Source organism: Somniosus microcephalus, unplaced genomic scaffold (genome assembly GCF_052327205.1).
Source record: "Somniosus microcephalus isolate GS21.2 unplaced genomic scaffold, FLI_Smic_1.0 unresolved_chr1, whole genome shotgun sequence".
Lineage (NCBI taxonomy): Eukaryota > Metazoa > Chordata > Chondrichthyes > Squaliformes > Somniosidae > Somniosus > Somniosus microcephalus.
The window spans coordinates 26717704-26744400 of NW_028225179.1; the positions used below are offsets into that span (position 1 = coordinate 26717704).

At 44.6% G+C, this 26697-nt stretch overlaps 7 non-coding genes across 7 annotated transcripts; 4 read left to right on the forward strand and 3 right to left on the reverse strand.

Annotated features, from left to right (window-relative positions):
- Positions 1 to 2342: 2342 nt before the first annotated feature.
- trnar-ucg (transfer RNA arginine (anticodon UCG)) lies at positions 2343 to 2432 on the reverse strand. Its single transcript is given in 2 exon segments — positions 2343 to 2378; positions 2396 to 2432. It is a non-coding gene; the product is annotated as a tRNA-Arg (tRNA).
- A 1811-nt stretch (positions 2433 to 4243) lies between these two features.
- trnap-agg (transfer RNA proline (anticodon AGG)) lies at positions 4244 to 4333 on the forward strand. The gene is given in 2 exon segments: positions 4244 to 4279; positions 4298 to 4333. It is a non-coding gene; the product is annotated as a tRNA-Pro (tRNA).
- Positions 4334 to 9138: 4805 nt separating this feature from the next.
- trnap-agg (transfer RNA proline (anticodon AGG)) lies at positions 9139 to 9228 on the forward strand. The gene is given in 2 exon segments: positions 9139 to 9174; positions 9193 to 9228. It is a non-coding gene; the product is annotated as a tRNA-Pro (tRNA).
- A 3167-nt stretch (positions 9229 to 12395) lies between these two features.
- Positions 12396 to 12485, forward strand: trnap-agg (transfer RNA proline (anticodon AGG)). Its single transcript is given in 2 exon segments — positions 12396 to 12431; positions 12450 to 12485. It is a non-coding gene; the product is annotated as a tRNA-Pro (tRNA).
- A 1273-nt stretch (positions 12486 to 13758) lies between these two features.
- Positions 13759 to 13848, reverse strand: trnar-ucg (transfer RNA arginine (anticodon UCG)). The gene is given in 2 exon segments: positions 13759 to 13794; positions 13812 to 13848. It is a non-coding gene; the product is annotated as a tRNA-Arg (tRNA).
- Positions 13849 to 15618: 1770 nt separating this feature from the next.
- On the forward strand, positions 15619 to 15708 carry trnap-agg (transfer RNA proline (anticodon AGG)). The gene is given in 2 exon segments: positions 15619 to 15654; positions 15673 to 15708. It is a non-coding gene; the product is annotated as a tRNA-Pro (tRNA).
- Positions 15709 to 16980: 1272 nt separating this feature from the next.
- On the reverse strand, positions 16981 to 17070 carry trnar-ucg (transfer RNA arginine (anticodon UCG)). The gene is given in 2 exon segments: positions 16981 to 17016; positions 17034 to 17070. It is a non-coding gene; the product is annotated as a tRNA-Arg (tRNA).
- Positions 17071 to 26697: the final 9627 nt, after the last annotated feature.

Genomic DNA, 26697 nt, shown 5'->3' on the forward strand with positions numbered 1-26697 from the left:
GCCCCTTATTTATATCTCAACCAAAGACACTAAAACAGAAAATCTCGTCATTAAGGTTGATAAATATTTTTGAAATTACATTGCCTCCTAAAGGAGAAATTTATGTTTCTGCTCCCTAATCATTTGCCTCTGGTCCCGCTACTCTTTCATTCGGTGACAATCTCAGCAGAAGAAAGGAGGAGTTCGACAATCTCCGAATCGCGATCACTGCTCCAACTTCATTCAAGAAGTTGAAGAATTGCAGTGGTCTCTTTTAATTTTAACAAGATATGAGTAATGCATGGGGCACAGACCAGGAGCACTAGAGCGACTCTGACGAAATTGCATTTGAAAGCTTATTTTAGGCAAGATTCAGTTAAATGCTCGGAAATTGTACCAGTATCAAACGTAATAATGACGAGAATGGGAGCTGAACCCTCGCGTACAGATCGGCAATAGATTAACAGTCTATCGCCTTAACCTTTCGGCCACCTCGACTCAACCATATACCGCTCTCAGCCATTCCATTTCCTGCTTTTTGCATCTAAGCAGAAATACCCTGAAAGAAAGTCCACTTCACCGCTTATCCTGCCCGTGCACACAGATCTACAATGTTGAAAATGTACAATCAGCTTAATGTAAGCAAAAGGCCTTCCACTGCTTCAGTTGAGGGACTGTCAAAAATTGTCGGTTTGAAGCCAGATTCGGAACAGAAGAAGTGTCGCCCAGTTAATTAAACGACCGCAGCAGGACTCGAACCTGCAATCTTCTGATAACTGAAAAACTCGCTAACCGAATTCAGACGCCTTACCCATTAGGCCACGCAGCCGCAGATGCTGCTGAGTTTCTTTTTATGGGGAGAATTGTGAGCAGATTCAAGGAAACTGCTCGCAAAAAGAAGCGGATTGAGGAAAATTTAAACATTTTAACTGAATGAACAGGACTTCTGCGAGCTGGGTTTGCACCAGCGCAGGGTATCGCAATGCAACTTAAAACATAACATCGGCGGCTCGTTGGTCTAGGGGTATGATTCTCGCTTAGGGAATTTCCATGGCTTAAATTGCGAGAGGTCCCGGGTTCAAATCCCGGACTAGCCCCGCCACATTTAGTTGAATTCAACACCATGAAAACTGAAATCGTTCTCCTTTAAAAAAAACGGAATGATCCGGGACTGTGAGCTCTGCCATTTCAAACAGAAACAGAATGATCCGGGACTGTGAGCACTCTCTTTTTAAACTGACCCAGAGTGATTAACAACTGACCACGACCCATTCCATTATAGACAGGCCTGATTTTCAATGCTTATGAAATCGATGGCAACATATATCGGACTGTTTCTATAACAGGCGGCTGATTACGATGCCCGCTTTTCTGTTGGGTGACAAATTGAAAGTTTACTCCATTGTAATTTTCCCTTTATCTCCGTCATTTCTCTCCAGCCAAATGAACTGAGTCTAGGTGTCAGCCGTGGCTCAGCGGCAGCAAAGTCAAGCACCACTCCAGAGACTTGAGCAGATAATCCAGGCAGACACTCCAGTGCAGTAATGACGTAGTGCTGCACTGTTGGTGCCTCCGTCTTTCTAGTAAGACGTTAAACCGGGTCCTCCGATCCCATGAGAGTATGCCGAAAAGAACGAGGATGTCTCGCCCATTATTTATATCTCAACCAAAGACACTAAAGCAGAAAATCTCGTCATTAAGGTTGATAAATATTTTTGAAATTACATTGCCTCCTAAAGGAGAAATTTATGTTTCTGCTCCCTAATCATTTGGCTCTGGTCCCGCTACTCTTTCATTCGGTGACAATCTCAGCAGAAGAAAGGAGGAGTTCGACAATCTCCGAATCGCGATCACTGCTCCAACTTCATTCAAGAAGTTGAAGAATTGCAGTGGTCTCTTTTAATTTTAACAAGATATGAGTAATGCATGGGGCACAGACCAGGAGCACCAGAGCGCCTCTGACGCAATTGCATTTGAAAGCTTATTTTAGACAAGATTCAGTTAAATGCTCGGAAAGTGTACCAGTATCAAACGTAATAACGACGAGGATGGGAGCTGAACCCTCGCGTACAGATCGGCAATAGATTAACAGTCTATCGCCTTAACCTTTCGGCCACCTCGACTCAACCATATACTGCTCTCAGCCATTTCATTTCCTGCTTTTTGCATCCAAGCAGAAATACCCTGAAAGAAAGTCCACTTCACCGCTTATCCTGCCCGTGCACCCAGATCAACAATGTTGAAAATGTACAATCAGCTTAATGTAAGCAAAAGGCCTTCCACTGCTTCAGTTGAGGGACTGTCAAAAATGGTCGGTTTGAAGCCAGATTCGGAACAGAAAAAGTGTCGCCCAGTTAATTAAACGACTGCGGCAGGACTCGAACCTGCAATCTTCTGATGACTGAATAACTCATAACCGAAGTCAGACGCCTTACCCATTAGGCCACGCAGCCGCTGATACTGCTGGTTGTCTTTTTATGGGGAGAATTGTGAGCAGATTCAAGGAAACTGCTCGCAAAAAGAAGCGGATTGAGGAAAAGTTAAACATTTTAACCGAATGAACAGGACTTCTGCGAGCTGGGTTTGCACCAGCGCAGGGAATCACAATGCAACTTGAAGCACAGCATCGGTGGTTCGTTGGTCTAGGGGTATGACTCTCGCTTAGGGAATTTTCGTGGCTTAAAATGCGAGACGTCCCGGGTTCAAATCCCGGACTGAGCCCCGCCGCATTTAGTTAAACTCAACACCTCGGTCATGAAAGCTGAAACCGTTCTACTTTAAAAAATACGGAATTAATCGGGACTGTGAGCTCTGCCATTTTAAACAGAAACAGAATGATCCGGGAATGTGAGCACTCCCGGTTTAAATAGACCCAGAGTGATTAACAACTGACCACGACCCATTCCATTATAGACAGGCCTGATTTTCAATGCTTATGAAATCGATGGCAACATATATCGGACTGTTTCTATAACAGGCGGCCGATTACGATGCCCGCTTTTCTGTTGGGTGACAAATTGAAAGTTTACTCCATTGTAATTTTTCCCTTTATCTCCGTCATTTCTCTCCAGCCAAATGAACTGATTCTAGGTGTCAGCCGTGGCTCAGCGGCAGCAAAGTCAAGCACCACTCCAGAGACTTGAGCAGATAATCCAGGCAGACACCCCAGTGCAGTAATGACGTAGTGCTGCACTGTTGGTGCCTCCGTCTTTCTAGTAAGACGTTAAACCGGGTCCTCCGATCCCATGAGAGTATGCCGAAAAGAACGAGGATGTCTCGCCCCTTATTTATATCTCAACCAAAGACACTAAAACAGAAAATCTCGTCATTAAGGTTGATAAATATTTTTGAAAGTACATTGCCTCCTAAAGGAGAAATTTATGTTTCTGCTCCCTAATCATTTGCCTCTGGTCCCGCTACTCTTTCATTCGGTGACAATGTCAGCAGAAGAAAGGAGGAGTTCGACAATCTCCGAATCGCGATCACTGCTCCAACTTCATTCAAGAAGTTGAAGAATTGCAGTGGTCTCTTTTAATTTTAACAAGATATGAGTAATGCATGGGGCACAGACCAGGAGCACCAGAGCGACTCTGACGAAATTGCATTTGAAAGCTTATTTTAGGCAAGATTCAGTTAAATGCTCGGAGATTGTACCAGTATCAAACGTAATAATGACGAGAATGGGAGCTGAACCCTCGCGTACAGATCGGCAATAGATTAACAGTCTATCGCCTTAACCTTTCGGCCACCTCGACTCAACCATATACTGCTCTCAGCCATTCCATTTCCTGCTTTTTGCATCTAAGCAGAAATACCCTGAAAGAAAGTCCACTTCACCGCTTATCCTGCCCGTGCACCCAGATCTACAATGTTGAAAATGTACAATCAGCTTAATGTAAGCAAAAGGCCTTCCATTGCTTCAGCTGAGGGACTGTCAAAAATTGTCGGTTTGAAGCCAGATTCGGAACAGAAGAAGTGTCGCCCAGTTAATTAAACGACCGCAGCAGGACTCAAACCTGCAATCTTCTGATAACTGAAAAACTCGCTAACCGAATTCAGACGCCTTACCCATTAGGCCACGCAGCCGCAGATGCTGCTGAGCTTCTTTTTATGGGGAGAATTGTGAGCAGATTCAAGCAAACTGCTCGCAAAAAGAAGCGGATTGAGGAAAAGTTAAACATTTTAACTGAATGAACAGGACTTCTGCGAGCTGGGTTTGCACCAGCGCAGGGAATCGCAATGCAACTTAAACCATAACATCGGCGGCTCGTTGGTCTAGGGGTATGATTCTCGCTTAGGGAATTTCCATGGCTTAAATTGCGAGAGGTCCCGGGTTCAAATCCCGGACGAGCCCCGCCACATTTAGTTGAATTCAACACCTCGGTCATGAAAATTGAAATCGTTCTCCTTTAAAAAAAACGGAATGATCCGTGACTCTGAGCTCTGCCATTTCAAACAGAAACAGAATGATCCGGGACTGTGAGCACTCTCTTTTTAAACAGACCCAGAGTTATTAACAACTGACCACGACCCATTCCATTATAGACAGGCCTGATTTTCAATGCTTATGAAATCGATGGCAACATATATCGGACTGTTTCTATAACAGGCGGCCGATTACGATGCCCGCTTTTCTGTTGGCTGACAAATTGAAAGTTTACTCCATTGTAATTTTCCCTTTATCTCCGTCATTTCTCTCCAGCCAAATGAACTGAGTCTAGGTGTCAGCCGTGGCTCAGCGGCAGCAAAGTCAAGCACCACTCCAGAGACTTGAGCACATAATCCAGGCTGACACTCCAGTGCAGTAATGACGTAGTGCTGCACTGTTGGTGCCTCCGTCTTTCTAGTAAGACGTTAAACCGGGCCCTCGGATCCCATGAGAGTATGCCGAAAAGAACGAGGATGTCTCGCCCATTATTTATATCTCAACCAAAGACACTAAAGCAGAAAATCTCGTCATTAAGGTTGATAAATATTTTTGAAATTACATTGCCTCCTAAAGGAGAAATTTATGTTTCTGCTCCCTAATCATTTGGCTCTGGTCCCGCTACTCTTTAATTCGGTGACAATCTCAGCAGAAGAAAGGAGGAGTTCGACAATCTCCGAATCGCGATCACTGCTCCAACTTCATTCAAGAAGTTGAAGAATTGCAGTGGTCTCTTTTAATTTTAACAAGATATGAGTAATGCATGGGGCACAGACCAGGAGCACCAGAGCGCCTCTGACGAAATTGCATTTGAAAGCTTATTTTAGACAAGATTCAGTTAAATGCTCGGAAAGTGTACCAGTATCAAACGTAATAACGACGAGGATGGGAGCTGCACCCTCGCGTACAGATCGGCAATAGATTAACTGTCTATCGCCTTAACCTTTCGGCCACCTCGACTCAACCATATACTGCTCTCAGCCATTTCATTTCCTGCTTTTTGCATCCAAGCAGAAATACCCTGAAAGAAAGTCCACTTCACCGCTTATCCTGCCCGTGCACCCAGATCAACAATGTTGAAAATGTACAATCAGCTTAATGTAAGCAAAAGGCCTTCCACTGCTTCAGTTGAGGGACTGTCAAAAATGGTCGGTTTGAAGCCAGATTCGGAACAGAAAAAGTGTCGCCCAGTTAATTAAACGACTGCGGCAAGACTCGAACCTGCAATCTTCTGATGACTGAATAACTCATAACCGAAGTCAGACGCCTTATCCATTAGGCCACGCAGCCGCTGATACTGCTGGTTGTCTTTTTATGGGGAGAATTGTGAGCAGATTCAAGGAAACTGCTCGCAAAAAGAAGCGGATTGAGGAAAAGTTAAACATTTTAACTGAATGAACAGGACTTCTGCGAGCTGGGTTTGCACCAGCGCAGGGAATCACAATGCAACTTGAAGTAGAGCATCGGTGGTTCGTTGGTCTAAGGGTATGACTCTCGCTTAGGGAATTTCCGTGCCTTAAAATGCGAGACGTCCCGGGTTCAAATCCCGGACTGAGCTCCGCCGCATTTAGTTAAACTCAACACCTCGGTCATGAAAGCTGAAACCGTTCTACTTTAAAAAATACGGAATTAATCGGGACTGTGAGCTCTGCCATTTTAAACAGAAACAGAATGATCCGGGAATGTGAGCACTCCCGGTTTAAATAGACTCAGAGTGATTAACAACTGACCACGACCCATTCCATTATAGACAGGCCTGATTTTCAATGCTTATGAAATCGATGGCAACATAAATCGGACTGTTTCTATAACAGGCGGCCGATTACGATGCCCGCTTTTCTGTTGGCTGACAAATTGAAAGTTTACTCCATTGTAATTTTTCCCTTTATCTCCGTCATTTCTCTCCAGCCAAATGAACTGAGTCTAGGTGTCAGCCGTGGCTCAGCGGCAGCAAAGTCAAGCACCACTCCAGAGACTTGAGCAGATAATCCAGGCAGACACCCCAGTGCAGTAATGAGGTAGTGCTGCACTGTTGGTGCCTCCGTCTTTCTAGTAAGACGTTAAACCGGGTCCTCCGATCCCATGAGAGTATGCCGAAAAGAACGAGGATGTCTCGCCCCTTATTTATATCTCAACCAAAGACACTAAAACAGAAAATCTCGTCATTAAGGTTGATAAATATTTTTGAAATTACATTGCCTCCTAAAGGAGAAATTTATGTTTCTGCTCCCTAATCATTTGCCTCTGGTCCCGCTACTCTTTCATTCGGTGACAATGTCAGCCGAAGAAAGGAGGAGTTCGACAATCTCCGAATCGCGATCACTGCTCCAACTTCATTGAAGAAGTTGAAGAATTGCAGTGGTCTCTTTTAATTTTAACAAGATATGAGTAATGCATGGGGCACAGACCAGGAGCACCAGAGCGCCTCTGACGAAATTGCATTTGAAAGCTTATTTTAGACAAGATTCAGTTAAATGCTCGGAAAGTGTACCAGTATCAAACGTAATAACGACGAGCATGGGAGCTGAACCCTCGCGTACAGATCGGCAATAGATTAACTGTCTATCGCCTTAACCTTTCGGCCACCTCGACTCAACCATATACTGCTCTCAGCCATTTCATTTCCTGCTTTTTGCATCTAAGCAGAAATACCCTGAAAGAAAGTCCACTTCACCGCTTATCCTGCCCGTGCACCCAGATCAACAATGTTGAAAATATACAATCAGCTTAATGTAAGCAAAAGGCCTTCCACTGCTTCAGTTGAGGGACTGTCAAAAATGTTCGGTTTGAAGCCAGATTCGGAACAGAAAAAGTGTCGCCCAGTTAATTAAACGACTGCGACAGGAGTCGAACCTGCAATCTTCTGATGACTGAATAACTCATAACCGAAGTCAGACGCCTTATCCATTAGGCCACGCAGCCGCTGATACTGCTGGTTGTCTTTTTATGGGGAGAATTGTGAGCAGATTCAAGGAAACTGCTCGCAAAAAGAAGCGGATTGAGGAAAAGTTAAACATTTTAACTGAATGAACAGGACTTCTGCGAGCTGGGTTTGCACCAGCGCAGGGAATCACAATGCAACTTGAAGCACAGCATCGGTGGTTCGTTGGTCTAGGGGTATGACTCTCGCTTAGGGAATTTTCGTGGCTTAAAATGCGAGACGTCCCGGGTTCAAATCCCGCGCTGAGCCCCGCCGCATTTAGTTAAACTCAACACCTCGGTCATGAAAGCTGAAACCGTTCTACTATAAAAAATACGGAATTAATCGGGACTGTGAGCTCTGCCATTTTAAACAGAAACAGAATGATCCGGGAATGTGAGCACTCCCGGTTTAAATAGACCCAGAGTGATTAACAACTGACCACGACCCATTCCATTATAGACAGGCCTGATTTTCAATGCTTATGAAATCGATGGCAACATAAATCGGACTGTTTCTATAACAGGCGGCAGATTACGATGCCCGCTTTTCTGTTGGATGACAAATTGAAAGTTTACTCCATTGTAATTTTTCCCTTTATCTCCGTCATTTCTCTCCAGCAAAATGAACTGAGTCTAGGTGTCAGCCGTGGCTCAGCGGCAGCAAAGTCAAGCACCACTCCAGAGACTTGAGCAGATGATCCAGGCAGACACCCCAGTGCAGTAATGAGGTAGTGCTGCACTGTTGGTGCCTCCGTCTTTCTAGTAAGACGTTAAACCGGGTCCTCCGATCCCATGAGAGTATGCCGAAAAGAACGAGGATGTCTCGCCCCTTATTTCTATCTCAACCAAAGACACTAAAACAGAAAATCTCGTCATTAAGGTTGATAAATATTTTTGAAATTACATTGCCTCCTAAAGGAGAAATTTATGTTTCTGCTCCCTAATCATTTGCCTCTGGTCCCGCTACTCTTTCATTCGGTGACAATCTCAGCAGAAGAAAGGAGGAGTTCGACAATCTCCGAATCGCGATCACTGCTCCAACTTCATTCAAGAAGTTGAAGAATTGGAGTGGTCTCTTTTAATTTTAACAAGATATGAGTAATGCATGGGGCACAGACCAGGAGCACCAGAGCGACTCTGACGAAATTGCATTTGAAAGCTTATTTTAGGCAAGATTCAGTTAAATGCTCGGAAATTGTACCAGTATCAAACGTAATAATGACGAGAATGGGAGCTGAACCCTCGCGTACAGATCGGCAATAGATTAACAGTCTATCGCCTTAACCTTTCGGCCACCTCGACTCAATCATATACTGCTCTCAGTCATTCCATTTCCTGCTTTTTGCATCTAAGCAGAAATACCCTGAAAGAAAGTCCACTTCACCGCTTATCCTGCCCGTGCACCCAGATCTACAATGTTGAAAATGTACAATCAGCTTAATGTAAGCAAAAGGCCTTCCACTGCTTCAGTTGAGGGACTGTCAAAAATTGTCGGTTTGAAGCCAGATTCGGAACAGAAGAAGTATCGCCCAGTTAATTAAACGACCGCAGCAGGACTCGAACCTGCAATCTTCTGATAACTGAAAAACTCGCTAACCGAATTCAAACGCCTTACCCATTAGGCCACGCAGCCGCAGATGCTGCTGAGTTTCTTTTTATGGGGAGAATTGTGAGCAGATTCAAGGAAACTGCTCGCAAAAAGAAGCGGATTGAGGAAAAGTTAAACATTTTAACTGAATGAACAGGACTTCTGCGAGCTGGGTTTGCACCAGCGCAGGGAATCGCAATGCAACTTAAACCATAACATCGGCGGCTCGTTGGTCTAGGGGTATGATTCTCGCTTAGGGAATTTCCATGGCTTAAATTGCGAGAGGTCCCGGGTTCAAATCCCGGACGAGCCCCGCCACATTTAGTTGAATTCAACACCTCGGTCATGAAAACTGAAATCGTTCTCCTTTAAAAAAAACGGAATGATCCGGGACTGTGAGCTCTGCCATTTCAAACAGAAACAGAATGATCCGGGACTGTGAGCACTCTCTTTTTAAACAGACCCAGAGTGATTAACAACTGACCACGACCCATTCCATTATAGACAGGCCTGGTTTTCAATGCTTATGAAATCGATGGCAACATATATCGGACTGTTTCTATAACAGGCGGCCGATTACGATGCCCGCTTTTCTGTTGGGTGACAAATTGAAAGTTTACTCCATTGTAATTTTCCCTTTATCTCCGTCATTTCTCTCCAGCCAAATGAACTGAGTCTAGGTGTCAGCCGTGGCTCAGCGGCAGCAAAGTCAAGCACCACTCCAGAGACTTGAGCAGATAATCCAGGCAGACACTCCAGTGCAGTAATGACTTAGTGCTGCACTGTTGGTGCCTCCGTCTTTCTAGTAAGACGTTAAACCGGGCCCTCGGATCCCATGAGAGTATGCCGAAAAGAACGAGGATGTCTCGCCCATTAGTTATATCTCAACCAAAGACACTAAAGCAGAAAATCTCGTCATTAAGGTTGATAAATATTTCTGAAATTACATTGCCTCCTAAAGGAGAAATTTATGTTTCTGCTCCCTAATCATTTGGCTCTGGTCCCGCTACTCTTTAATTCGGTGACAATCTCAGCAGAAGAAAGGAGGAGTTCGACAATCTCCGAATCGCGATCACTGCTCCAACTTCATTCAAGAAGTTGAAGAATTGCAGTGGTCTCTCTTAATTTTAACAAGATATGAGTAATGCATGGGGCACAGACCAGGAGCACCAGAGCGCCTCTGACGAAATTGCATTTGAAAGCTTATTTTAGACAAGATTCAGTTAAATGCTCGGAAAGTGTACCAGTATCAAACGTAATAACGACGAGGATGGGAGCTGAACCCTCGCGTACAGATCGGCAATAGATTAACTGTCTATCGCCTTAACCTTTCGGCCACCTCGACTCAACCATATACTGCTCTCAGCCATTTCATTTCCTGCTTTTTGCATCTAAGCAGAAATACCCTGAAAGAAAGTCCACTTCACCGCTTATCCTGCCCGTGCACCCAGATCAACAATGTTGAAAATGTACAATCAGCTTAATGTAAGCAAAAGGCCTTCCACTGCTTCAGTTGAGGGCCTGTCAAAAATGTTCGGATTGAAGCCAGATTCGGAACAGAAAAAGTGTCGCCCAGTTAATTAAACGACTGCGGTAGGATTCGAACCTGCAATCTTCTAGAATAACTCATAACCGAAGTCAGACGCCTTATCCATTAGGCCACGCAGCCGCTGATACTGCTGGTTGTCTTTTTATGGGTAGAATTGTGAGCAGATTCAAGGAAACTGCTCGCAAAAAGAAGCGGATTGAGGAAAAGTTAAACATTTTAACTGAATGAACAGGACTTCTGCGAGCTGGGTTTGCACCAGCGCAGGGAATCACAATGCAACTTGAAGCACAGCATCGGTGGTTCGTTGGTCTAGGGGTATGACTCTCGCTTAGGGAATTTTCGTGGCTTAAAATGCGAGACGTCCCGGGTTCAAATCCCGGGCTGAGCCCCGCCGCATTTAGTTAAACTCAACACCTCGGTCATGAAAGCTGAAACCGTTCTACTTTAAAAAATACGGAATTAATCGGGACTGTGAGCTCTGCCATTTTAAACAGAAACAGAATGATCCGGGAATGTGAGCACTCCCGGTTTAAATAGACCCAGAGTGATTAACAACTGACCACGACCCATTCCATTATAGACAGGCCTGATTTTCAATGCTTATGAAATCGATGGCAACATAAATCGGACTGTTTCTATAACAGGCGGCCGATTACGATGCCCGCTTTTCTGTTGGGTGACAAATTGAAAGTTTACTCCATTGTAATTTTTCCCTTTATCTCCGTCATTTCTCTCCAGCCAAATGAACTGACTCTAGGTGTCAGCCGCGGCTCAGCGGCAGCAAAGTCAAGCACCACTCCAGAGACTTGAGCAGATAATCCAGGCAGACACCCCAGTGCAGTAATGAGGTAGTGCTGCACTGTTGGTGCCTCCGTCTTTCTAGTAAGACGTTAAACCGGGTCCTCCGATCCCATGAGAGTATGCCGAAAAGAACGAGGATGTCTCGCCCATTAGTTATATCTCAACCAAAGACACTAAAGCAGAAAATCTCGTCATTAAGGTTGATAAATATTTCTGAAATTACATTGCCTCCTAAAGGAGAAATTTATGTTTCTGCTCCCTAATCATTTGGCTCTGGTCCCGCTACTCTTTAATTCGGTGACAATCTCAGCAGAAGAAAGGAGGAGTTCGACAATCTCCGAATCGCGATCACTGCTCCAACTTCATTCAAGAAGTTGAAGAATTGCAGTGGTCTCTCTTAATTTTAACAAGATATGAGTAATGCATGGGGCACAGACCAGGAGCACCAGAGCGCCTCTGACGAAATTGCATTTGAAAGCTTATTTTAGACAAGATTCAGTTAAATGCTCGGAAAGTGTACCAGTATCAAACGTAATAACGACGAGGATGGGAGCTGAACCCTCGCGTACAGATCGGCAATAGATTAACTGTCTATCGCCTTAACCTTTCGGCCACCTCGACTCAACCATATACTGCTCTCAGCCATTTCATTTCCTGCTTTTTGCATCTAAGCAGAAATACCCTGAAAGAAAGTCCACTTCACCGCTTATCCTGCCCGTGCACCCAGATCAACAATGTTGAAAATATACAATCAGCTTAATGTAAGCAAAAGGCCTTCCACTGCTTCAGTTGAGGGACTGTCAAAAATGTTCGGTTTGAAGCCAGATTCGGAACAGAAGAAGTGTCGCCCAGTTAATTAAACGACCGCAGCAGGACTCGAACCTGCAATCTTCTGATAACTAAAAAACTCACTAACCGAATTCAGACGCCTTACCCATTAGGCCACGCAGCCGCAGATGCTGCTGAGTTTCTTTTTATGGGGAGAATTGTGAGCAGATTCAAGGAAACTGCTCGCAAAAGGAAGCGGATTGAGGAAAAGTTAAACATTTTAACTGAATGAACAGGACTTCTGCGAGCTGGGTTTGCACCAGCGCAGGGAATCGCAATGCAACTTAAAACATAACATCGGCGGCTCGTTGGTCTAGGGGTATGATTCTCGCTTAGGGAATTTCCATGGCTTAAATTGCGAGAGGTCCCGGGTTCAAATCCCGGACGAGCCCCGCCACATTTAGTTGAATTCAACACCTCGGTCATGAAAACTGAAATCGTTCTCCTTTAAAAAAAACGGAATGATCCGGGACTGTGAGCTCTGCCATTTCAAACAGAAACAGAATGATCCGGGACTGTGAGCACTCTCTTTTTAAACAGACCCAGAGTGATTAACAACTGACCACGACCCTTTCCATTATAGACAGGCCTGATTTTCAATGCTTATGAAATCGATGGCAACATAAATCGGACTGTTTCTATAACAGGCGGCCGATTACGATGCCCGCTTTTCTGTTGGGTGACAAATTGAAAGTTTACTCCATTGTAATTTTTCCCTTTATCTCCGTCATTTCTCTCCAGCCAAATGAACTGAGTCCAGGTGTCAGCCGTGGCTCAGCGGCAGCAAAGTCAAGCACCACTCCAGAGACTTGAGCAGATAATCCAGGCAGACACTCCAGTGCAGTAATGACGTAGTGCTGCACTGTTGGTGCCTCCGTCTTTCTAGTAAGACGTTAAACCGGGCCCTCGGATCCCATGAGAGTAGGCCGAAAAGAACGAGGATGTCTCGCCCATTAGTTATATCTCAACCAAAGACACTAAAGCAGAAAATCTCGTCATTAAGGTTGATAAATATTTCTGAAATTACATTGCCTCCTAAAGGAGAAATTTATGTTTCTGCTCCCTAATCATTTGGCTCTGGTCCCGCTACTCTTTAATTCGGTGACAATCTCAGCAGAAGAAAGGAGGAGTTCGACAATCTCCGAATCGCGATCACTGCTCCAACTTCATTCAAGAAGTTGAAGAATTGCAGTGGTCTCTCTTAATTTTAACAAGATATGAGTAATGCATGGGGCACAGACCAGGAGCACCAGAGCGCCTCTGACGAAATTGCATTTGAGAGCTTATTTTAGACAAGATTCAGTTAAATGCTCGGAAAGTGTACCAGTATCAAATGTAATAACGACGAGGATGGGAGCTGAACCCTCGCGTACAGATCGGCAATAGATTAACTGTCTATCGCCTTAACCTTTCGGCCACCTCGACTCAACCATATACTGCTCTCAGCCATTTCATTTCCTGCTTTTTGCATCTAAGCAGAAATACCCTGAAAGAAAGTCCACTTCACCGCTTATCCTGCCCGTGCACCCAGATCAACAATGTTGAAAATGTACAATCAGCTTAATGTAAGCAAAAGGCCTTCCACTGCTTCAGTTGAGGGAATGTCAAAAATGTTCGGTTTGAAGCCAGATTCGGAACAGAAAAAGTGTCGCCCAGTTAATTAAACGACTGCGGCAGGACTCGAACCTGCAATCTTCTGATGACTGAATAACTCATAACCGAAGTCAGACGCCTTATCCATTAGGCCACGCAGCCGCTGATACTGCTGGTTGTCTTTTTATGGGGAGAATTGTGAGCAGATTCAAGGAAACTGCTCGCAAAAAGAAGCGGATTGAGGAAAAGTTAAACATTTTAACTGAATGAACAGGACTTCTGCGAGCTGGGTTTGCACCAGCGCAGGGAATCACAATGCAACTTGAAGCACAGCATATTTTCGTGGCTTAAAATGCGAGACGTCCCGGGTTTAAATCCCGGGCTGAGCCCCGCCGCATTTAGTTAAACTCAACACCTCGGTCATGAAAGCTGAAACCGTTCTACTTTAAAAAATACGGAATTAATCGGGACTGTGAGCTCTGCCATTTTAAACAGAAACAGAATGATCCGGGAATGTGAGCACTCCCGGTTTAAATAGACCCAGAGTGATTAACAACTGACCACGACCAATTCCATTATAGACAGGCCTGATTTTCAATGCTTATGAAATCGATGGCAACATAAATCGGACTGTTTCTATAACAGGCGGCCGATTACGATGCCCGCTTTTCTGTTGGGTGACAAATTGAAAGTTTACTCCATTGTAATTTTTCCCTTTATCTCCGTCATTTCTCTCCAGCCAAATGAACTGATTCTAGGTGTCAGCCGTGGCTCAGCGGCAGCAAAGTCAAGCACCACTCCAGAGACTTGAGCAGATAATCCAGGCAGACACCCCAGTGCAGTAATGAGGTAGTGCTGCACTGTTGGTGCCTCCGTCTTTCTAGTAAGACGTTAAACCGGGTCCTCCGATCCCATGAGAGTATGCCGAAAAGAACGAGGATGTCTCGCCCCTTATTTATATCTCAACCAAAGACACTAAAACAGAAAATCTCGTCATTAAGGTTGATAAATATTTTTGAAATTACATTGCCTCCTAAAGGAGAAATTTATGTTTCTGCTCCCTAATCATTTGCCTCTGGTCCCGCTACTCTTTCATTCGGTGACAATCTCAGCAGAAGAAAGGAGGAGTTCGACAATCTCCGAATCGCGATCACTGCTCCAACTTCATTCAAGAAGTTGAAGAATTGCAGTGGTCTCTTTTAATTTTAACAAGATATGAGTAATGCATGGGGCACAGACCAGGAGCACCAGAGCGACTCTGACGAAATTGCATTTGAAAGCTTATTTTAGGCAAGATTCAGTTAAATGCTCGGAAATTGTACCAGTATCAAACGTAATAATGACGAGAATGGGAGCTGAACCCTCGCGTACAGATCGGCAATAGATTAGCAGTCTATCGCCTTAACCTTTCGGCCACCTCGTCTCAACCATATACTGCTCTCAGCCATTCCATTTCCTGCTTTTTGCATCTAAGCAGAAATACCCTGAAAGAAAGTCCACTTCACCGCTTATCCTGCCCGTGCACCCAGATCTACAATGTTGAAAATGTACAATCAGCTTAATGTAAGCAAAAGGCCTTCCACTGCTTCAGTTGAGGGACTGTCAAAAATTGTCGGTTTGAAGCCAGATTCGGAACAGAAGAAGTGTCGCCCAGTTAATTAAACGACCGCAGCAGGACTCGAACCTGCAATCTTCTGATAACTGAAAAACTCGCAAACCGAATTCAGACGCCTTACCCATTAGGCCACGCAGCCGCAGATGCTGCTGAGTTTCTTTTTATGGGGAGAATTGTGAGCAGATTCAAGGAAACTGCTCGCAAAAAGAAGCGGATTGAGGAAAAGTTAAACATTTTAACTGAATGAACAGGACTTCTGCGAGCTGGGTTTGCACCAGCGCAGGGAATCGCAATGCAACTTAAAACATAGCATCGGCGGCTCGTTGGTCTAGGGGTATGATTCTCGCTTAGGGAATTTCCATGGCTTAAATTGCGAGAGGTCCCGGGTTCAAATCCCGGACGAGCCCCGCCACATTGAGTTGAATTCAACACCTCGGTCATGAAAGCTGAAATCGTTCTCCTTTAAAAAAAACGGAATGATCCGGGACTGTGAGCTCTGCCATTTCAAACAGAAACAGAATGATCCGGGACTGTGAGCACTCTCTTTTTAAACAGACCCAGAGTGATTAACAACTGACCACGACCCATTCCATTATAGACAGGCCTGATTTTCAATGCTTATGAAATCGATGGCAACATATATCGGACTGTTTCTATAACAGGCGGCCGATTACGATGCCCGCTTTTCTGTTGGGTGACAAATTGAAAGTTTACTCCATTGTAATTTTCCCTTTATCTCCGTCATTTCTCTCCAGCCAAATGAACTGAGTCTAGGTGTCAGCCGTGGCTCAGCGGCAGCAAAGTCAAGCACCACTCCAGAGACTTGAGCAGATAATCCAGGCAGACACTCCAGTGCAGTAATGACGTAGTGCTGCACTGTTGGTGCCTCCGTCTTTCTAGTAAGACGTTAAACCGGGCCCTCAGATCCCATGAGAGTATGCCGAAAAGAACGAGGATGTCTCGCCCATTATTTATATCTCAACCAAAGACACTAAAGCAGAAAATCTCGTCATTAAGGTTGATAAATATTTCTGAAATTACATTGCCTCCTAAAGGAGAAATTTATGTTCCTGCTCCCTAATCATTTGGCTCTGGTCCCGCTACTCTTTAATTCGGTGACAATCTCAGCAGAAGAAAGGAGGAGTTCGACAATCTCCGAATCGCGATCACTGCTCCAACTTCATTCAAGAAGTTGAAGAATTGCAGTGGTCTCTTTTAATTTTAACAAGATATGAGTAATGCATGGGGCACAGACCAGGAGCACCAGAGCGCCTCTGACGAAATTGCATTTGAAAGCTTATTTTAGACAAGATTCAGTTAAATGCTCGGAAAGTGTACCAGTATCAAACGTAATAACGACGAGGATGGGAGCTGAACCCTCGCGTACAGATCGGCAATAGATTATCTGTCTAACGCCTTAACCTTTCGGCCACCTCGACTCAACCATATACTGCTCTCAGCCATTTCATTTCCTGCTTTTTGCATGTAAGCAGAAATACCCTGAAAGAAAGTGCACTTCACCGCTTATCCTGCCCGTGCACACAGATCTACAATGTTGAAAATGTACAATCAGCTTAATGTAAGCAAAAGGCCTTCCACTGCTTCAGTTGAGGGACTGTCAAAAATGTTCGGTTTGAAGCCAGATTCGGAACAGAAAAAGTGCCGCCCAGTTAATTAAACGACTGCGGCAGGACTCGAACCTGCAATCTTCTGATGACTGAATAACTCATAACCGAAGTCAGACGCCTTATCCATTAGGCCACGCAGCCGCTGATACTGTAATTGTCTTTTTATGGGGAGAATTGTGAGCAGATTCAAGGAAACTGCTCGCAAAAAGAAGCGGATTGAGGAAAAGTTAAACATTTTAACTGAATGAACAGGACTTCTGCGAGCTGGGTTTGCACCAGCGCAGGGAATCACAATGCAACTTGAAGCACAGCATCGGTGGTTCGTTGGTCTAGGGGTATGATTCTCGCTTAGGAAATTTTCGTGGCTTAAAATGCGAGACGTCCCGGGTTCAAATCCTGGACTGAACCCCGCCGCATTTAGTTAAACTCAACACCTCGGTCATGAAAGCTGAAACCGTTCTACTTTAAAAAATACGGAATTAATCGGGACTGTGAGCTCTGCCATTTTAAACAGAAACAGAATGATCCGGGAATGTGAGCACTCCCGGTTTAAATAGACCCAGAGTGATTAACAACTGACCACGACCCATTCCATTATAGACAGGCCTGATTTTCAATGCTTATGAAATCGATGGCAACATAAATCGGACTGTTTCTATAACAGGCGGCCGATTACGATGCCCGCTTTTCTGTTGGGTGACAAATTGAAAGTTTACTCCATTGTAATTTTTCCCTTTATCTCCGTCATTTCTCTCCAGCCAAATGAACTGAGTCTAGGTGTCAGCCGTGGCTCAGCGGCAGCAAAGTCAAGCACCACTCCAGAGACTTGAGCAGATAATCCAGGCAGACACCCCAGTGCAGTAATGAGGTAGTGCTGCACTGTTGGTGCCTCCGTCTTTCTAGTAAGACGTTAAACCGGGTCCTCCGATCCCATGAGAGTATGCCGAAAAGAACGAGGATGTCTCGCCCCTTATTTATATCTCAACCAAAGACACTAAAACAGAAAATCTCGTCATTAAGGTTGATAAATATTTTTGAAATTACATTGCCTCCTAAAGGAGAAATTTATGTTTCTGCTCCCTAATCATTTGCCTCTGGTCCCGCTACTCTTTCATTCGGTGACAATCTCAGCAGAAGAAAGCAGGAGTTCGACAATCTCCGAATCGCGATCACTGCTCCAACTTCATTCAAGAAGTTGAAGAATTGCAGTGGTCTCTTTTAATTTTAACAAGATATGAGTAATGCATGGGGCACAGACCAGGAGCACCAGAGCGACTCTGACGAAATTGCATTTGAAAGCTTATTTTAGGCAAGATTCAGTTAAATGCTCGGAAATTGTACCAGTATCAAACGTAATAATGACGAGAATGGGAGCTGAACCCTCGCGTACAGATCGGCAATAGATTAACAGTCTATCGCCTTAATCTTTCGGCCACCTCGACTCAACCATATACTGCTCTCAGCCATTCCATTTCCTGCTTTTTGCATCTAAGCAGAAATACCCTGAAAGAAAGTCCACTTCACCGCTTATCCTGCCCGTGCACCCAGATCTACAATGTTGAAAATGTACAATCAGCTTAATGTAAGCAAAAGGCCTTCCACTGCTTCAGTTGAGGGACTGTCAAAAATTGTCGGTTTGAAGCCAGATTCGGAACAGAAGAAGTGTCGCCCAATTAATTAAACGACCGCAGCAGGACTCGAACCTGCAATCTTCTGATAACTGAAAAACTCGCTAACCGAATTCAGACGCCTTACCCATTAGGCCACGCAGCCGCAGATGCTGCTGAGTTTCTTTTTATGGGGAGAATTGTGAGCAGATTCAAGGAAACTGCTCGCAAAAAGAAGCGGATTGAGGAAAAGTTAAACATTTTAACTGAATGAACAGGACTTCTGCGAGCTGGGTTTGCACCAGCGCAGGGAATCGCAATGCAACTTAAAACATAACATCGGCGGCTCGTTGGTCTAGGGGTATGATTCTCGCTTAGGGAATTTCCATGGCTTAAATTGCGAGAGGTCCCGGGTTCAAATTCCGGACGAGCCCCGCCACATTTAGTTGAATTCAACACCTCGGTCATGAAAACTGAAATCGTTCTCCTTTAAAAAAAACGGAATGATCCGGGACTGTGAGCTCTGCCATTTCAAACAGAAACAGAATGATCCGGGACTGTGAGCACTCTCTTTTTAAACAGACCCAGAGTGATTAACAACTGACCACGACCCATTCCATTATAGACAGGCCTGATTTTCAATGCTTATGAAATCGATGGCAACATATATCGGACTGTTTCTATAACAGGCGGCCGATTACGATGCCCGCTTTTCTGTTGGGTGACAAATTGAAAGTTTACTCCATTGTAATTTTCCCTTTATCTCCGTCATTTCTCTCCAGCCAAATGAACTGAGTCTAGGTGTCAGCCGTGGCTCAGCGGCAGCAAAGTCAAGCACCACTCCAGAGACTTGAGCAGATAATCCAGGCAGACACCCCAGTGCAGTAATGAGGTAGTGCTGCACTGTTGGTGCCTCCGTCTTTCTAGTAAGACGTTAAACCGGGCCCTCGGATCCCATGAGAGTATGCCGAAAAGAACGAGGATGTCTCGCCCATTAGTTATATCTCAACCAAAGACACTAAAGCAGAAAATCTCGTCATTAAGGTTGATAAATATTTCTGAAATTACATTGCCTCCTAAAGGAGAAATTTATGTTTCTGCTCCCTAATCATTTGGCTCTGGTCCCGCTACTCTTTAATTCGGTGACAATCTCAGCAGAAGAAAGGAGGAGTTCGACAATCTCCGAATCGCGATCACTGCTCCAACTTCATTCAAGAAGTTGAAGAATTGCAGTGGTCTCTCTTAATTTTAACAAGATATGAGTAATGCATGGGGCACAGACCAGGAGCACCAGAGCGCCTCTGACGAAATTGCATTTGAAAGCTTATTTTAGACAAGATTCAGTTAAATGCTCGGAAAGTGTACCAGTATCAAACGTAATAACGACGAGGATGGGAGCTGAACCCTCGCGTACAGATCGGCAATAGATTAACTGTCTATCGCCTTAACCTTTCGGCCACCTCGACTCAACCATATACTGCTCTCAGCCATTTCATTTCCTGCTTTTTGCATCTAAGCAGAAATACCCTGAAAGAAAGTCCACTTCACCGCTTATCCTGCCCGTGCACCCAGATCAACAATGTTGAAAATGTACAATCAGCTTAATGTAAGCAAAAGGCCTTCCACTGCTTCAGTTGAGGGACTGTCAAAAATGTTCGGTTTGAAGCCAGATTCGGAACAGAAAAAGTGTCGCCCAGTTAATTAAACGACTGCGGCAGGACTCGAACCTGCAATCTTCTGATGACTGAATAACTCATAACCGAAGTCAGACGCCTTATCCATCAGGCCACGCAGCCGCAGATGCTGCTGAGCTTCTTTTTATGGGGAGAATTGTGAGCAGATTCAAGGAAACTGCTCGCAAAAAGAAGCGGATTGAGGAAAAGTTAAACATTTTAACTGAATGAACAGGACTTCTGCGAGCTGGGTTTGCACCAGCGCAGGGAATCACAATGCAACTTGAAGCACAGCATCGGTGGTTCGTTGGTTTAGGGGTATGACTCGCGCTTAGGGAATTTCCGTGGTTTAAAATGCGAGATGTCCCGGGTTCAAATCCTGGACTGAGCCCCGCCGCATTTAGTTAAACTCAACACCTCGGTCATGAAAGCTGAAACCGTTCTACTTTAAAAAATACGGAATTAATCGGGACTGTGAGCTCTGCCATTTTAAACAGAAACAGAATGATCCGGGAATGTGAGCACTCCCGGTTTAAATAGACCCAGAGTGATTAACAACTGACCACGACCCATTCCATTATAGACAGGCCTGATTTTCAATGCTTATGAAATCGATGGCAACATAAATCGGACTGTTTCTATAACAGGCGGCCGATTACGATGCCCGCTTTTCTGTTGGGTGACAAATTGAAGGTTTACTCCATTGTAATTTTTCCCTTTATCTCCGTCATTTCTCTCCAGCCAAATGAACTGAGTCTAGGTGTCAGCCGTGGCTCAGCGGCAGCAAAGTCAAGCACCACTCCAGAGACTTGAGCAGATAATCCAGGCAGACACCCCAGTGCAGTAATGAGGTAGTGCTGCACTGTTGGTGCCTCCGTCTTTCTAGTAAGACGTTAAACCGGGTCCTCCGATCCCACGAGAGTATGCCGAAAAGAACGAGGATGTCTCGCCCCTTATTTATATCTCAACCAAAGACACTAAAACAGAAAATCTCGTCATTAAGGTTGATAAATATTTTTGAAATTACATTGCCTCCTAAAGGAGAAATTTATGTTTCTGCTCCCTAATCATTTGCCTCTGGTCCCGCTACACTTTCATTCGGTGACAATCTCAGCAGAAGAAAGGAGGAGTTCGACAATCTCCGAATCGCGATCACTGCTCCAACTTCATTCAAGAAGTTGAAGAATTGCAGTGGTCTCTTTTAATTTTAACAAGATATGAGTAATGCATGGGGCACAGACCAGGAGCACCAGAGCGACTCTGACGAAATTGCATTTGAATGCTTATTTTAGGCAAGATTCAGTTAAATGCTCGGAAATTGTACCAGTATCAAACGTAATAATGACGAGAATGGGAGCTGAACCCTCGCGTACAGATCGGCAATAGATTAACAGTCTATCGCCTTAACCTTTCGGCCACCTCGACTCAACAATATACTGCTCTCAGCCATTCCATTTCCTGTTTTTTGCATCTAAGCAGAAATACCCTGAAAGAAAGAAAGAAAGAAAGTCCACTTCACCGCTTATCCTGCCCGTGCACCCAATGTTGAAAATGTACAATCAGCTTAATGTAAGCAAAAGGCCTTCCACTGCTTCAGTTGAGGGACTGTCAAAAATTGTCGGTTTGAAGCCAGATTCGGAACAGAAGAAGTGTCGCCCAGTTAATTAAACGACCGCAGCAGGACTCGAACCTGCAATCTTCTGATAACTGAAAAACTCGCTAACCGAATTCAGACGCCTTACCCATTAGGCCACGCAGCCGCAGATGCTGCTGAGTTTCTTTTTATGGGGAGAATTGTGAGCAGATTCAAGGAAACTGCTCGCAAAAAGAAGCGGATTGAGGAAAAGTTAAACATTTTAACTGAATGAACAGGACTTCTGCGAGCTGCGTTTGCACCAGCGCAGGGAATCGCAATGCAACTTAAAACATAACATCGGCGGCTCGTTGGTCTAGGGGTATGATTCTGGCTTTGGGAATTTGCATGGCTTTAATTGCGAGAGGTCCCGGGTTCAAATCCCGGACGAGCCCCGCCGCATTTAGTTGAATTCAACACCTCGGTCATGAAAACTGAAATCGTTCTCCTTTAAAAAAAACGGAATGATCCGGGACTGTGAGCTCTGCCATTTTAAACAGAAACAGAATGATCCGGGACTGTAAGCACTCTCTTTTTAAACAGACCCAGAGTGATTAACAACTGACCACGACCCCTTGCATTATAGACAGGCCTGATTTTCAATGCTTATGAAATCGATGGCAACATAAATCGGACTGTTTCTATAACAGGCGGCCGATTACGATGCCCGCTTTTCTGTTGGGTGGCAAATTGAAAGTTTACTCCATTGTAATTTTCCCTTTATCTCCGTCATTTCTCTCCAGCCAAATGAACTGAGTCTAGGTGTCAGCCGTGGCTCAGCGGCAGCAAAGTCAAGCACCACTCCAGAGACTTGAGCACATAATCCAGGCAGACACTCCAGTGCAGTAATGAGGTAGTGCTGCACTGTTGGTGCCTCCGTCTTTCTAGTAAGACGTTAAACCGGGCCTTCGGATCCCATGAGAGTATGCCGAAAAGAACGAGGATGTCTCGCCCATTATTTATATCTCAACCAAAGACACTAAAGCAGAAAATCTCGTCATTAAGGTTGATAAATATTTTTGAAATTACATTGCCTCCTAAAGGAGAAATTTATGTTTCTGCCCCCTAATCATTTGGCTCTGGTCCCGCTACTCTTTCATTCGGTGACAATCTCAGCAGAAGAAAGGAGGAGTTCGACAATCTCCGAATCGCGATCACTGCTCCAACTTCATTCAAGAAGTTGAAGAATTGCAGTGGTCTCTTTTAATTTTAACAAGATATGAGTAATGCATGGGGCACAGACCAGGAGCACCAGAGCGCCTCTGACGAAATTGCATTTGAAAGCTTATTTTAGACAAGATTCAGTTAAATGCTCGGAAAGTGTACCAGTATCAAACGTAATAACGACGAGGATGGGAGCTGAACCCTCGCGTACAGATCGGCAATAGATTAACTATCTATCGCCTTAACCTTTCGGCCACCTCGACTCAACCATATACTGCTCTCAGCCATTTCATTTCCTGCTTTTTGCATCTAAGCAGAAATACCCTCAAAGAAAGTCCACTTCACCGCTTATCCTGCCCGTGCACCCAGATCAACAATGTTGAAAATGTACAATCAGCTTAATGTAAGCAAAAGGCCTTCCACTGCTTCAGTTGAGGGACTGTCAAAAATGGTCGGTTTGAAGCCAGATTCGGAACAGAAAAAGTGTCGCCCAGTTAATTAAACGACTGCGGCAGGACTCGAACCTGCAATCTTTTGATGACTGAATAACTCATAACCGAAATCAGACGCCTTATCCATTAGGCCACGCAGCCGCTGATACTGCTAGGTGTCTTTTTATGGGGAGAATTGTGAGCAGATTCAAGGAAACTGCTCGCAAAAATAAGCGGATTGAGGAAAAGTTAAACATTTTAACTGAATGAACAGGACTTCTGCGAGCTGGGTTTGCACCAGCGCAGGGAATCACAATGCAACTTCAAGTAGAGCTTCGGTGGTTCGTTGGTCTAGGGGTATGACTCTCGCTTAGGGAATTTCCGTGGCTTACGATGCGAGACGTCCCGTTGTTCAAATCCCGGACTGAGCCCCGCCGCATTTCGTTAAACTCAACACCTCGGTCATGAAAGCTGAAATCGTTCTACTTTAAAAAATACGGAATTAATCGGGACTGTGAGCTCTGCCATTTTAAACAGAAACAGAATGATCCGGGAATGTGAGCACTCCCGGTTTAAATAGACCCAGAGTGATTAACAACTGACCACGACCCATTCCATTATAGACAGGCCTGATTTTCAATGCTTATGAAATCGATGGCAACATAAATCGGACTGTTTCTACAACAGGCGGCCGATTACGATGCCCGCTTTTCTGTTGGGTGACAAATTGAAAGTTTACTCCATTGTAATTTTTCCCTTTATCTCCGTCATTTCTCTCCAGCCAAATGAACTGAGTCTAGGTGTCAGCCGTGGCTCAGCGGCAGCAAAGTCAAGCACCACTCCAGAGACTTGAGCAGATAATCCAGGCAGACACCCCAGTGCAGTAATGAGGTAGTGCTGCACTGTTGGTGCCTCCGTCTTTCTAGTAAGACGTTAAACCGGGTCCTCCGATCCCATGAGAGTATGCCGAAAAGAACGAGGATGTCTCGCCCCTTATTTATATCTCAACCAAAGACACTAAAACAGAAAATCTCGTCATTCAGGTTGATAAATATTTTTGAAATTACATTGCCTCCTAAAGGAGAAATTTATGTTTCTGCTCCCTAATCATTTGCCTCTGGTCCCGCTACTCTTTCATTCGGTGACAATCTCAGCAGAAGAAAGGAGGAGTTCGACAATCTCCGAATCGCGATCACTGCTCCAACTTCATTCAAGAAGTTGAAGAATTGCAGTGGTCTCTTTTAATTTTAACAAGATATGAGTAATGCATGGGGCACAGACCAGGGGCACCAGAGCGACTCTGACGAAATTGCATTTGAAAGCTTATTTTAGGCAAGATTCAGTTAAATGCTCGGAAATTGTACCAGTATCAAACGTAATAATGACGAGAATGGGAGCTGAACCCTCGCGTACAGATCGGCAATAGATTAACAGTCTATCGCCTTAACCTTTCGGCCACCTCGACTCAACCATATACTGCTCTCAGCCATTCCATTTCCTGCTTTTTGCATCTAAGCAGAAATACCCTGAAAAAAAGTCCACTTCACCGCAGATCCTGCCCGTGCACCCAGATCTACAATGTTGAAAATGTACAATCAGCTTAATGTAAGCAAAAGGCCTTCCACTGCTTCAGTTGAGGGACTGTCAAAAATGTTCGGTTTGAAGCCAGATTCGGAACAGAAAAAGTGTCGCCCAGTTAATTAAACGACTGCGGCAGGACTCGAACCTGCAATATTCTGATGACTGAATAACTCATAACCGAAGTCAGACGCCTTATCCATTAGGCCACGCAGCCGCTGATACTGCTGGGTGTCTTTTTATGGGGAGAATTGTGAGCAGATTCAAGGAAACTGCTCGCAAAAAGAAGCGGATTGAGGAAAAGTTAAACATTTTAACTGAATGAACAGGACTTCTGCGAGCTGGGTTTGCACCAGCGCAGGGAATCACACTGCAACTTGAAGCAGAGCATCGGTGGTTCGTTGGTCTAGGGGTATGACTCTCGCTTAGAGAATTTCCGTGGCTTAAAATGCGAGACGTCCCTGTTTCAAATCCCGGGCTGAGCCCCGCCGCATTTAGTTAAACTCAACACCTCGGTCATGAAAGCTGAAACCGTTCTACTTTAAAAAATACGGAATTAATCGGGACTGTGAGCTCTGCCATTTTAAACAGAAACAGAATGATCCGGGAATGTGAGCACTCCCGGTTTAAATAGACCCAGAGTGATTAACAACTGACCCCGACCCATTCCATTATAGACAGGCCTGATTTTCAATGCTTATGAAATCGATGGCAACATAAATCGGACTGTTTCTATAACAGGCGGCCGATTACGATGCCCGCTTTTCTGTTGGGTGACAAATTGAAAGTTTACTCCATTGTAATTTTTCCCTTTATCTCCGTCATTTCTCTCCAGCCAAATGAACTGAGTCTAGGTGTCAGCCGTGGCTCAGCGGCAGCAAAGTCAAGCACCACTCCAGAGACTTGAGCAGATAATCCAGGCAGACACCCCAGTGCAGTAATGAGGTAGTGCTGCACTGTTGGTGCCTCCGTCTTTCTAGTAAGACGTTAAACCGGGTCCTCCGATCCCATGAGAGTATGCCGAAAAGAACGAGGATGTCTCGCCCCTTATTTATATCTCAACCAAAGACACTAAAACAGAAAATCTCGTCATTAAGGTTGATAAATATTTTTGAAATTACATTGCCTCCTAAAGGAGAAATTTATGTTTCTGCTCCCTAATCATTTGCCTCTGGTCCCGCTACTCTTTCATTCGGTGACAATGTCAGCAGAAGAAAGGAGGAGTTCGACAATCTCCGAATCGCGATCACTGCTCCAACTTCATTCAAGAAGTTGAAGAATTGCAGTGGTCTCTTTTAATTTTAACAAGATATGAGTAATGCATGGGGCACAGACCATGAGCACCAGAGCGACTCTGACGAAATTGCATTTGAAAGCTTATTTTAGGCAAGATTCAGTTAAATGCTCGGAAATTGTACCAGTATCAAAAGTAATAATGACGAGAATGGGAGCTGAACCCTCGCGTACAGATCGGCAATAGATTAACAGTCTATCGCCTTAACCTTTCGGCCACCTCGACTCAACCATATACCGCTCTCAGCCATTCCATTTCCTGCTTTTTGCATCTAAGCAGAAATACCCTGAAAGAAAGTCCACTTCACCGCTTATCCTGCCCGTGCACCCAGATCTACAATGTTGAAAATGTACAATCAGCTTAATGTAAGCAAAAGGCCTTCCACTGC